At 41.4% G+C, this 14,018-nt stretch overlaps 1 protein-coding gene across 1 annotated transcript in view; it reads left to right on the top strand.

The window, feature by feature from the left end:
- The first annotated feature begins 703 nt into the window (after positions 1–703).
- BUB1B (BUB1 mitotic checkpoint serine/threonine kinase B) overlaps positions 704–14,018 on the top strand; it is a 248,690-nt gene continuing 235,375 nt past the window's right edge. Inside the window, exon 1 of the mRNA XM_069208601.1 lies at positions 704–837. The gene's annotated coding sequence lies outside the window, so the exon portion shown is untranslated. The remainder of the gene's footprint in view (positions 838–14,018) is intronic.

Genomic DNA, 14,018 nt, shown 5'->3' with positions numbered 1-14,018 from the left:
AAGTTGATTTGTAAGTTAGGTAGTTTTAGTTCTGTAAAATGTATGCACTATTTTCCAAATAGCCTGTGCCATTAAATTAGGATGTTGTTCTCATAGTTATATCATTGTGACCCCTCATCTAATCCCCCGTTGTGGATGGCTAGGTGAATGGAATACATGCGACTGCTAATAAAAAGCTCATAATTTAAAACAATACGATATTAAAATACATTTCCAGAGAAGACAGTGAAAAGTCTGTGGCGGACAGAGACGAACTGCCTATCCAGACATTACAGGCCGTGGATTGAAAAAACACATATGGAACGGAAAAAAGTAACTACATTTCCCAGGATCCCACTTACGCCCTTAAGGATCAACGTGAAGAACGACGTAATCGGAGGCCATCTTCAAATCAGGCAAAATGCCACGCGTGGGCTATTTACGATCACATGACAGCACGTTTCGATTCCTCGTTCACATTATATCGACATTGCAGATAGAGTATGCTGACGTGTAACGCAGCAACGCTGTATATCTTTGGTTACATGACGTTTAAACTTGAAAGCCGACGAGGTGCTTTTTTTGGATCAAAGTTGTAACATACAGCCTTCCATGGTACTTCAATGTTTTCCGGTTGTGGATTACGTATGTTCACGTGACAAGAGCGTCAGACGCTGCTTTGGAATCACTGGTGCGCCTGTTTGCTGTGGATCTGATTGGCTGAGCGACCCGGTTGTCGTTTGAAGGTTGGCGCCAGTCTGGTTTTAATAGGATTACAAGATTCAAGAATAATTTTCTAACTAAATCTTAAAGTCTAACTTTCTGCAAGAGGAGGCTGCTGTGTATAACCGAGGGAAGGTGAGCACGCATTTTGCTCTCAGCGCAATTTATCAGATCACAGTCGTGCTGTTCGAGAAAGGGGCACTAACCTGTTTGATTCCTTCCATTGGTAAATTACGGCTGGCACTATGACTCTGTATATTATATATATTTAGAAATAAATTGCTCTGGAAACCCACAGGTTGTTGGCGGGAAGATAACAGATTTCCGGGCTGGCGAAGGGGTACTGGCGATGGACTGTAGTTGAGGGGGGCGGGGAAGCATACCTCTGATGTGTTAGTGTCATAAACAGGACTTGAATTACCGTCAGCCACGCACCTATGGTCTACCAGTACACGCGTATTACAAAACCTGCTAATAAATGCAATGACTAAGGAATTAAATAGTAAAGCAGTTCTTGCTTACCTTATTAAGAACAAATGCAATGCATTTTAAGATCGCTTAGGGGCTGTCAGCACGTTCTAAAAATATATATGTGAGATGCAAATCTCATGATAATATGTTAGTAATATCATCAATGCCACTATTTGAGCTCCATTAAGGAGGGGAGTTAGTAAGAAACTTGCATTGAAGGAGATAGTAGCAGAAAGCTTAAATCAACAAACATTGGCAGCGCCAATCGGCCTGGCTTACAAATGAAAGTGCCTTTTGTGTCATTGATGGATTTAGGAACTTGTATATTAGCATTTATAAAGAATAAAAATATTCCATACCCTCTCAGGTGATTAGTCAGACTTCATAAATCCTGATTGATATAGTGCTTAATGCCCCTATGTGGGAAGCTGAAGCACTTGCCTACATGAGTAGCATGCTACACTATGTAGTGTGCAGTTGGAATGGTGTTGTATTTGTTTTCATCCTAGGTGGGAAGTATTTCCATATTGTGCATGACGACCACCGAGGTGCAGTGTATCGTGTTATGGGATGCAGTAAGAGATGAAAACTCTATGGGTTGGGTGCAATGGCATAGTGGTAACAGTGAAGTGGTGTAGAGTAGAGTAGACTTCTGTAGAGTGCATTGTTGTAGAGTGTTACAGAGTATAGTGGTGTAGAGTGCCGTGGCATAGAATTCTGTGGCGTATAAAGCAGCAGCATGGATTAGAGGGGTGCATAATAGAATGCAGTGGAGAAAAGCGCAATGGTGGATAGTAGAATGCCATAGAGTGCAGTGTTATGGGATGGAGAAGTGTAAGAGACAGATGCACGGTTTTGTGGTTTCAGTATGCTGTTAGCTCTAAACAGCTCTGAATGTCTCTTTATTATATTTCATATCATGTACTCTGCTTAGCTCGGTTTCTGCAATTGGTTGTCCAGTCTGAGATTTTGCATATAATTGTATTTCTGAGCTGGCATGGCTGGAGGTAGAGAAAAGTATGGGATCTGTAGCAAATGGCATTTTTATTATTATCCTATATCTGAGTGTCTCTGTGAGAGGTAAAGAAGCGGTCAGATTATATAGATATTTGGGACCTGCAGTGAATAGGCTATATTAGAATCCTCCAAAACTGAAGAATGTGTGACAACTCTTCAGTTATTCCATGCCTGTTCATTTGGTGATGTTTGGGTTTTTATTTTTTGGCTGACCAGTGATGGTGATGAGCAACCCTTAGATGTCTATTATATGAATTCAATAAGAATAAGTTACAATTTGTTGCTGACTGCTGCATATTATGGTTTTAATATTATTGGTGGCTATAAGAGTTTTATATATGGAAGAACATAACTATATGATGTCATGGCAACCGATAGGGCAGCCTTTTTTAATAACCTGCATAATAAACGCAGGTTGCTTGTTGAGTTGTTTGCAATTTATAGGTTGTAGGTGGAGGCTTCCGCTTGAGGGGTGACTGTTTTCTGGGCGCTCTTGCCTCGCTGCAAGCGGTGCATTTATGTAGTAAATTGCCAAGTTTTCAGTTGTTTTCAGAAGTGTATATGCTTGTTGATTCTTCTAATACTAGCTGCTAGTGAGTTACAGAGCTCGACAGCTTGTACTGAGAAAGTGTTTCCCACATATTTCTTATGGTAAGGTGGAACGATAAGTAAGTGGTGCAAGCTGGAGCACAGTATTCTGTTTGGTTTGTATTACTTTAATTTAATTTGTAGGTATAACAGTCCTTTTCTTTGGGAAGCTCTGTGGACAATTCAGAGTGCCTTGAACATTGCCCTCCTCTCTGTAGGTTGCCAGTGGTGATTGCAGGAGTGGGGTCATGCATTTTGTGGAATGAAGGTGGAGAAAAAGCCTTGCAGCATAATTTTTGGTCAGTTGTAATTTGCAGATAATGAATGAAGGTGCACCAAGATATAGTTTGTTGGCATAGTCAATCTTGGAGATTATGATTGTGAGGATAGCTTGCAGTTTGTTGGTTTTCGATGATGCAACATAGTGTTTTCATTGTGCAGAAGACACTATGTGATGTTAGCTTGCGGAATCAAGAATAAAGTCTGAATCCCTGGTTACTCCTAGGTTTTTAACTTTTGTTGTTGGAGGGGCTTCAACTTCTTAGGTCATATGGAGGTAGGCTAGTAGTTTTGCATTTGTCTGCATGTGATAATTTCTGGCTTTGCAATGTTAAAATTTAGATGTTTCTTCATCATCCATGTGTTATGGTTTGAAGGCAGTCATGACGTTTTGAAGTGTAGAGTTCTTCAGGGCTATCCCATTTTAAAATGATTTGGGTGTCATCTGCATAGTTGTAATAGATAAGATTGTATGATGTACTTAGGTTTGGTAAAGGAGTTAGGTGGGTGTTGAAGAATAGATTGGATTTGATCAGCCACTGAGGAATGCCACAGTGTTGTGTGAGGAGGTGATGTGAAAGTGTTTAGGTAGACTACACTTTGTCTGTGAGATAAGAAGCAATGCAGTTTCAGAGATTCCAGTATTGTGCAGCCTTTGCAGTAGGGGGTGGTGGTGGGCAGTCGTAATAAGGCAGCTACACCATTTTTGTCCACATAATTCTAAATCACCCCAGTTGGATATAATGGCGGACTTTGTGCCTCTGCTTGGTCTCAAACTGGGCTGTTGGTCTGACAGTAATCCATCATTTTCGGTAAATTTAGAGACTTAAGTGAATACTGCTGTCTCGGTGTTTTTTTTTTTTTTTCCCTAAGAATGGCCCATTTGATCTCGGCCGCACTTTGCTGAATCAAATGGATCGAGGTTTTAGCATGTAATCGTCTCACCCATCTTTGCACTTGTGCATCCATTCATGGACTCATTCTTTCATTTACAAACTGACACAAACCATAATAAAACACACCAACTCAACATTTACCAGATGAATTAAAAGAATACAAGTAGAAAAAAAACACAGATCTGCCTAACCAGGGTGTCCGTATGTTGCAATAACAAAACTAAACCTAGCAGTCAGTGTCTCTTGAAGAGGCAGTGTATATAGTCTTATCTTTGTTTTGAAGTTATATTATGGGTAACACATTTAGAACCGTGTGGGTCACCTTGGAATGGTAAAACAAACATAATGAACAACAACATTCTACAGTTGTCTCCAGGTTTAGAGGAAGTGGCCCCATGGGATGTGGCACACTGCAGGTGAAATGAGTGGCAACTAAGCAACCTTTTAGCACTGCCTGGACTATTCTCTTAAGAAACATTTAAATAAAGAGGAGAAGCAAAGATATATGAATGTGAGACTATAAAAGGTGAAAACTACAGGATTAGCCAGCTAGCTCTGACAGTGAAGAATACTCCTTTGCAGGTGGATGAGTATGTGATCAGAAAATACTGAACAAGATAACCAGTGAGTGATGTAGACTGAATCATTCCCCCATGCACTATGCTGTCATAGATAGAGTGTAGATGACACTCAGACCAATGGCAGAAGCCACTCTGTAACTACATGGAGATATATAGATTAGTTCATGTTTTTTTTTTAAATTACAAGATCCTGACACACAGCTAAGCCTCTCAGGCCTTCCAAAGTGATTACAGCCAGAATTATTAGATAGTAATCCTTCAATTCCCATGGTGGGTTAGAGAGTTTAATCAACACCAAAATCCTTCCTTAAAAGGTAATCTGTGACATTTCATGTAACAAACTAACCAATTCAGCCCTACTGTATCGAGTATAGGCTTTGACACAAGCAAAAAAGTTCAATAATAGCAGTATTTTTAATGGAAACATACACATTTGGCTCATTCAAATCCACAACTCTGCTATCAGCATGTGGGTATAAACCTTTGTTTATTACCCTCTCCCCTTTTGTGAGCTAGATGTGTAATCGAAAGCGGTGTTGAAGACCCTGGTTTTTAAGAGACTTCTGAACTGCATTTAATTTGAGTCAGAGCCAAGCCATCGACTGATGAACTTGCAGTGTTATACCCTTTGTATACCAAGGAATCTCCCACCATATTTCTGTCTTCTGAAGGAACATTGTTGGATTATTTGGTTTCAATTTATGGCTGGGATTGAGTGTGGCAGCAGTGTTAGCACATAAATTGGGGGTTTGCCCCACTATATTTCTTGTGCAGAAAGCAGAGTTGTAAATTGGATTCTGTATTCCATCAGCAGTTAATCAAAATATTTCAGTGATGGTTCGAAGAGAATCCACCTGAGAACATGCATGCACATTCTGATTGCCTGGCTCTGTAATCTTTTTAGACTGGTGAAAACATTTTGGGAGGTTACTGTAGGTGACATAACCAGGGCGCCTGGATTCTGAGGCAGCAGCGTTCTTTTTGGAATAAGGATTTTTCTTGTTTTTTATGATGCCAGTAGACCAAGTGCACTGTTCCTAGAAATTGTTTCATCTTTGTTGAATGGTCTGTGGGGACCAGGAAGATTTTTCAGTAAGAGTGGTAGCGGAAAGTTGTTACTCCTTAACAATTTGTAGGTTTGAGGGCTGAAGGTGAGATTTGAATCTAAAACAATTCGAAGGTTTCTCGCTTGCAGTGAGGTTTCCAGGGGATTGCTTTAGTATGTTGGCCAGTTGAGAGATGATTAAATGGATGCTGTTAGTAATGAACACATTTTATTGTGCCACAAACTACTTCCGTTTATGTTGTGCTCTATATAGATAGTTGTGAGTAGTGGAATTACACATACTCTGACACTCACATTAAAAAACATAGATTTATGTATCTAAAATAGAGTTTGAGAGCGTCAAACTTTCAAATTGGTGTTTCTCTTGTCACTTTGTAAAGTGACATGCTGATTGTCTTTGTTTACAATTATGTGGTGATAAGTCTGGTAGCAAGGTGTGGGTGTCCATGTTTCTATGGAGAAACTGCTTTTGAAAGGACCCAATCCAAACAAAGGGGATCACTGATTCTCTGCAAGTGAGCTGTGTGCACCCATGCTGTGCTGCAGAGCAATAGGTTTTCCATGCCCTCTGCCTTGCATGCTGGTGAGATGTCGCATACAGTAAAAGTGCATTGCATGTGTCCCTTTGCAGACACATTGCACTGTAATGATTCACTAAGCTGGACTAGATCCATACTCTGGCTCAAGAATAACTGCCAGAACTGGAAAACAGCCAGTTGCCATGCTGTTTCAGCCCTCCGCAGAAGCTTCTGAAGTACCTTTATCTAACAGTAAAAATGTGTGCAGCCCTCCTCTCCCGGATATTTCAACTTTGGACATTTTCAATTTTTGCGATCCTTTATTATAACTGCGATGTGCTGTGTGTAAACATACATACTGAGTGAGCCCCAGCCTTGCAAATTGTTGCATATGTCAGGATGGACTAATACACTTTAGTAGTATCCTGTGAAGCAGTAAATTCTCTCATGCAATTGTGTAATCAGTCTATGTGCCTGACTTGCCTTTGAAGTGACAACCCTTGCATGGACTTACTAACACTGGGAGTCCTTAAGTGCTCTTGTTGGAAATATATTTGCCCATTCTCCAGTCACCCCAGATTTTCTTTTGCCTTTTTGTTTAACCCTGTTGTTCTTGGCTCTAGAATTCCTGTGTAGCACTTGCTAACCAGTTGAAAAACGCTCATGCTCATCTTTTAACCATGGTAAAAGTAGCATTCACCCGTGGGCCTATAAATTAACTGGTACACATGGACTGCATCACTTCAAGGATGTGGAACAAGGACAACAAGTTTTCATGTTTATTTTGTTCTTGAGACAAGTAGGCCCAACTCCCTGCAGCCCAAACCATTTTGGCTGCCAGTTTACAGAAAAGGGAACTGTCTGCACTTGAAGTAATGTGTGTTCGTATGTTAGTGCTGTTAATAGTTCATTAATGAAAATCCTTCATTATTAGAGTGAGCGCTGTAAATAAGCATTTTAGGATAACATTGCACTACTGACAGTGGTTCCAGTGTTTAAAAAAACAAAAAAAAAACAGTGTACATGTTTGAAAAGTTTAATATGAGGCTTGGTATAATGCTCTCAGAATGCACTCTGATTAGATGCAAATGTTTGCAGAAGCTTCTAAACAAGAATGATGATTCTTTGCTTTTGAAAGAAAATTGTTCAGAAACGAATGCAAGTAAGGAAAAAAATGTTTTGCTACTATGAAATTTTAGGTGCTATTTCTTTGAAGTGTCATTTCGTTAAAAGGGGGGCCTCCAGTTGCGTTATGATTGCCACAGTAGTTCCTGGCACTGAACAAAACTACTTTGTATGCCAATATGCTCCTTGTGAAAGAGCAGAATGTGACCACTCACAGTAAAGCCAGCCGATAGAGATAGAAATAAAAGTTTAATAAAAACAAAATGTCAAACGCCAGACCTAAATAGGGTCCCAATTCTTAAAGAACGTCACAAAAGTGCAGCCATGGTATATGTCTTTGAAGTAGTGGCTTTGATGAGTTCAAAGAACTTACAGATGTAGACCAGTAAATCGTACTCCTAGAAAATATTTGTGAACTGTATTTTAGCACGCACAAATATGCATGTGTAGATTTGCTCATATGAAACTCTATTGATCATTTACAAGTTCATTTTCCCTTCAACCACTTTTTCCCCAACCCTGAAAAAACGTCCACTTCTGCCATTGTCAGGTGTAAATTATCAACCTTTCTCATTATGTGAAAAGATTAGAGAAGTTAGTAGGTTTGGAGACTCAAAGGCATTCCAGCCCTGGAACTATTGCTTACTCCTTCCTCAAGCCCCAGTAGGTAGATCTGCGGAAAGGTGGCAAAATAAGGAAATTGCTATAGTAGGAATTGCAATTGCAAATATTCAAGCCCTATTATAGTAGTAGCCCTGGCTTAATCAGAGTGGGTATTATCAGAGCTCTTACTTAATGAGATTGCTGCCATAATTTGTTGCCGCAATATACTGCACCAAAAGGACAAGTACATTTTTTACAGGACAAGTAGATTTAGGAAGCAACCTGTCCCATGAACAAGTGGACACTTTAATAAATTCTACACCCCTGCACTTATTGTGTCATCCACTGTGGTGAGACTGTAAAATATGTCTCCAGGCCTACCATTGTGGCCTGGCTGTGCAGTGGTAGACTACAAATTCAACCTATAAAAAAACCTTTTTTGACTTAACTAAAACTCCAAACCTATGTAGAACCTATTGCCCACAAGGCAGGGTGCATGTTATTTAACATTAGGACGTTTAAAAGTTTAATGCCCTAAAAGCTGTTTTCACTTTAGCAGGTGTTTTTCTTTACTGCTGACTGAACTAAAATACACACACACACCGAAAAGAGTCAAAAGAATCTCTGGAATGCACCTCTTAGTCTAAAGAAGACATTTATTAAATAACTCTGCAAGGCTCGTAAAGGAAGGTTAGTACAACTGAATGTACACCTTTTGAAATGTGCGCAACAATAAAGTGAGAACATGTACAAAGAATCTTTAGTCTATAAACAGAAATATATACATGCAAAGGTCTGTGTGTGTATGTATGTGTGTATGTATATATATATATATATATATATATATATATATATATATTCATACACAATACAAAGCATATAATTAGTAAAAATCTATCACCATGGGGCACAGCCGCTTCTTCATCTTTCTCTCAGTAGCTTCAAGCTGTAGACTCCAAGATCGGCTGTGGAAGAGAAAGAAAGATCTACCCTCATGGGATGTCAGGCATTTGACGTCTCAATCCTGACCGAAGTCTCTGAATCTCCCTCTGTCAATCCTGGGTCTCTTATATACCTTAAACCAGAGAGGAGATTTCTAGAACCCCGCTCCCTGTTATTCAACGCTACTTCAGGTCAGCTTTGAAAGAAACATTGGAACTGGTAAGGTTCCCAAGGTGTCCCTCCCAAAACTAAACCGTTCCCTGACGTACCATACACATCATCGTAGTACATCCTTATCTTGCTGACTGACTGACTCCTCCACGTTATGTCCTAGCCCTTGATGAGAAAGAACATGCAGAATAAAAACATGAACAAGAAAACATGTTACATAAGATGTTGTGCATGGAAAAATACTTGCACTTTTAACATGGCGGTGAAGCTAAAGCTAAGCTTAATACAAAATGGAGTCTGTAGTTGGTGACCGCTAATGTGACAGTGGACAAGCTAAGCTACGTGCAACGTAATGGAACATGGAGTCAGTGGTCAAAACACAAACATCATTACAGCAGGGTTGGCTGTTCCATAGGAAAGCACTAGGATACAATTCAGTTTAGTTAATATTAACTCCGGGTAGGAAGCAGCTCCAGCTTAAATTTATGGACCATGTTACTGTTGAGATCATATTTGGAAAAGGCAGTTTTAGAAAGGTTACTTTTGCCTTGCCTCAAGTCCTGAAAGCTAAAGTTGCATTTTACCCTCTCTCTTCTACCAGACAGTAAATAGCATTTGAATAGATGTGAATTGGATGTAAACTTGGTCCCAGAACAAGGATAGAAAGCCTTGGGTGTGGGGAGGTGATGTTGTGCCCTTAAAAGGGCAGCCTTTGGGCAGTACCGAGGAACTTGATTAATTTTATAGAAGCTTATCCTGATACATGCAGGTGTAGCTAACACCCAAGTCTACATCCAGCCAGATCCATCAGCTCTTTTCACAGAGATACTCTTGTTTTTATCAGACGTCCGTTCCTGTTGAAATGTCGAAACCTGCTAGCATTTTATGTTGTCTCAAAGCACCTCCCTGTGCCGCTTGGTCCTCTTTTTGATAAGACCCTTTCCTCCTTTGTTGCATCAAGACATGGTCTTCCCTCGCTTAGAACAGCACTGAGAATGTCATACTTTAATTTCATTTCAAAGTGAAGGACACAATTCCAAAACAATTATTTTGTATCCTGGTCTGGTTGCTGTAAACTCAGCTTTGTTCTTCCAGATTCCTGTCTCTGAGGGTGTCAGTACAGGGACTGCTTCAAACTGGATTTTGGTGTTAGATATGGGGTAACACTAGGATTACCCTGGTGTGTGTGCGCGCACACTCTCACTCTCTACCTCCCCTAAAGTTTATTGCGGCCGAAGATTTCAGCCATTCTGAAATTGCCTGAATCTTTACCCCATTGGTTAGGGGTTGTACCCACCCACTGGGATGTGTCAGGCATAAATGTGACCTCTCCAGACACCCACTTGAACACTCCTAGAATTGTGAAAGATCAGAAAAGACCTGAACTTGCTGTCTGAGACTTGATAAGAGCCTAGAAGATTGGGCCTGTTTTTCCTCTCTTACCCAGGATAAAGAAGTTGACTCAAATGGTCATAAGGCTGACCTGTAAATCTACAGGGACACAACAAGCTACAAGAGGCCTATACCTGCAACTGCCCAACTAACTGATGGCAACTAGACCTGGACTGGACCCTTTTGTTTGTCTCTTCCCAACTCCTTGCGAGTCTTTGGTGCTGCCCCTATTCCCCCTGGGTGGGGGAGGACAGGGGCTTAAAAATGTACTTCTTTGGCATATTTGGAGTTAAAGGGCTAAAGTCAGAAAGTGAAATCTTTGACCAGGACGAACCCAGGTAGTGTATATGACCCATGCTCCATCACAGTCGGTGTCAAACTTCACCTAGGTCCTGTTTTACCACGACTATCAACTATCATTGACATTTTGTGTTTCTTGGCACTTTTTCTACTCAAAACTTTGGCTCTCCTTGTTGGATGTTTGTCATTTTTGTGTCATTTTACTTATTACATTTGAATATATATATATTTTTTTAATTCGTTTTGGGACTTCTATTGTTTTGCATTTCAATTGTATTACTGGTTTAGTACGGCATAAATTCTTCACACATTGCTTTGAAGTTAAGGCTGTGTGCTATATCTACCAGGGGTTTGAGCTCGGGTTTAGTTTTAGTGGTTCACCCTGGCAAGGATTGTGTTTATTACTTGAGGTGGGTTTTGTTATTTGTTGTAAATCCATTCAGCCGATTTTAAATAGAAACTAGCATTTAAAAATATGCTCTAATGGGCACCAAGGGTTTGATGCTAGTAAAAAGTTAGCTATCTAGACCACTGGCGTCTATGTAAGCGCTGATGGCTATCATGCCATAGGTACCTCCTGGAAACTTGGCAAGGTGTGGGCTTCTGTGTCCATGACAAGTAACTGTAGAATGGGTGAAGACTGTCACTGTTCGTGCAGAGGACTGCTTACCTTGCAAAGTGTGGCAGTGTGCAGATGACTGCTGCTGTCATTGCTGAAAGGAACAGGCTGTGCACGGAATTCTTTAAATTAGAGTGTGGCAAAGTGTTTGAAGGGAGCTTCAGGCCAGTGTGGGATAGTTGTGGCATGGGACTGCATAACTGGCATACACTGAGATTGCGTGTACAAAATACAATTTAAGTAGTAGTATGTGGCTCTGTGTGCAGTGTGCTGCTTATATTGCTGAAAGGAACAGGGTGTTGGGAGAAATGTTGAACTTTACAGAATGCGGTAGTATGTCTGCAGTACTCTTCATGACGACGTGCGGGCAGGGGACTGCATAACTGGCACAGCGTATGCAGGGATAAGGGCTGTTTAAATTGCAGACTGGCCATGTGTGTGTACCTGGGAGCTACTTTTCTTACAGATAATGGTCCCCTTGGTAATCTACAAGGCCTTGTTCCCCCTTCCTTGAAACTCTAGAAGGCCGTGCTTCACTCACCACTAGTCCAAGCCTTGCTCTCCCAGCACGCTATCATTCCCTCACACCTTCAATACCATAGCAGGCTCTGCTCCCTTCTATACCCTGCACTCTTCACTAATGTGCCAGTCCTTACTCTACTTTATATCCTGTAATATACTCTGTTTCTTTCAGACTTTTGGATAACCTCGCTCTTGATAGGGGTGGTGGTTGTCTTGAATTTCCTCCCTGATTACAGAATGAATTGCTGTTTGTCAGTCGCTGACTTAGTTTGTTGATGTGTTTTGATCATCTGTTTAGATATCTTTAACCCAGTGATTGGTTTATTTATAGTGTGTTCTGGGGTGTGGTGCCTAGGTCCAGGATTGTTAAATGTCAAAGTTGTTCTTCCAAGTTTTTGCAGCAGTCTGTTTTGAACCATGCTTCAGTTCTATCTCAATCCATGTCTGCTCCGTTGTTGTTTTTATGATATTGCCTGCAGTGATGGTCCTAATAGGGCTCTCCTTTCAACTGGTGGCTTCTGGTTTGTTTGCGGTGGGGTCTGGCTAGCGAGTCTGTTGAGGAAGGCCACCACCCTGCTGCTTTGTATTGTTAAGCAATGGGTGCGTCTTTTAAGACCAAAAGGTTCCCAATTAAGAGTCTGCTGTTTCCACTGGTGGGTATTATTGTCCTCCAGCCTTTTCTCACCTCTCCACACAGTTAATTCCCCTTTGACCCTGTACCTGCTGTGCCCTGCCTCGTCCCCTGTTTCAAACCTCACTGCTGTCATTTCACATTTAGCTTTCATTTCCAGCTTGCATTTACAGAGACTGCCCGGAGCTACTTCTGGCTGCCTCGAGATGTCTAGAAATGAGGAGGTAAAGAGGAGATACAGAAGAAGTTTAAAAGTAGGGATGCAGAACAAGTGGGGAATGAGATTAAAATGAAAGCATAGAGAAAGAAGGGGGAGAGGGAGAAGTAGGAGAGAGACCCAGTGGAGAAAGGGAAAGACAGGGAGCGTCGGGGGGGGGGGAGAAACTAGAAGAGAGTGAAAGAGAAGGTTGATTGCACCAAGAAGGCTTGGGGGGAACTGCTGTAGAGGGAGTGAAGAGACAGAGTGCCATGGACTTGAGGGCACAGAAGAAAGCAATTGAGTGTGCAAAGGGGAGAGAGACAGAGGTGCGGTTTAGTGCCTAACATGCAAACCTTGCAACCTGCATTCTAATCCCAGTTTTGGCAAATCAAATGGAAAAATAATCCTCTAATTCAGATCAAAACCTTTATTTCCTTTGTCTCAGAATGTAATCATATCTAAAATCAATTTTTCCAACCCACCCTACCTATTTTGCAGAACGCATCTTGCCTACCTCCTTGTTTTTATTGCATCGCTACATTTTTCTGCCAAAGTTTCCTTTGTTAGTGAAGGAGCGCTAATAACTATATTCCACTTCCAAATCATCGGTGAACCAAACAGCTTCCCTGACCACATGCCCCTTTGCCCACCATTACACTCCGGTATTTGTAATCTAGTCTCCTATACTGTTCCACGTACATCACTACACGCCTTTTAAGCAGTTGGGGAGTTAGGGTGGGGCGCTGCCAAATCCAGCCGTATTATACCAGATTCTCCTTAACCTGAGGAAACCCCCTCTGGAGGGTAGCTTTGCACTGCAGGTTGTCCGACACTGCTGGTACTGCTCTCTCCAGTGTACACATGTTGTTGTGCCCTTTGCCCGGATATCCCACTTAGGGGACTGCAATATATTGCCTGAGGCAAAGCATTGAGGGGACTGGCGGAATGGTCCGCCCAAAGGGTGCCATGGATCTGGCACATCTATAGGGACGGGGAACTTCTACCGTTTGATAACTTTTCAACCTCTTGATTTCCCGAGGAGTCGGTTTCTGTTAAATCGAGGAGTATTTCCCACAGTGCCTATTCACTGGGGAGTGGGCACGGAGGAATCATATACCACAGGGGTTGCCAGGTGCTGTGAACTACGTTGGGCTCCTTCAAAGCGGTGACGTGCCTCTACAGAATGATATGACGCAACATTGGTACAACTTTAAAGGGGCTTCGAGAGAAATGGGAAGAAGATTTAGCTCTTCCATTTTTCAGAAGAGGATGGTGCTAAGATACTTGCATGTAATAGCATGGTAACTAGAAACGCCAGATTTGCTGATTTTACTTTTATGGTCTGCCCAGGGCTTTTCTTACCCGGGTCAAAATTACCCAGTTCTTCCATGTTGCT

Source organism: Pleurodeles waltl, chromosome 9 (assembly GCF_031143425.1).
Source record: "Pleurodeles waltl isolate 20211129_DDA chromosome 9, aPleWal1.hap1.20221129, whole genome shotgun sequence".
NCBI lineage: Eukaryota > Metazoa > Chordata > Amphibia > Caudata > Salamandridae > Pleurodeles > Pleurodeles waltl.
This window is presented reverse-complemented; position numbering and strand designations above follow the sequence as displayed.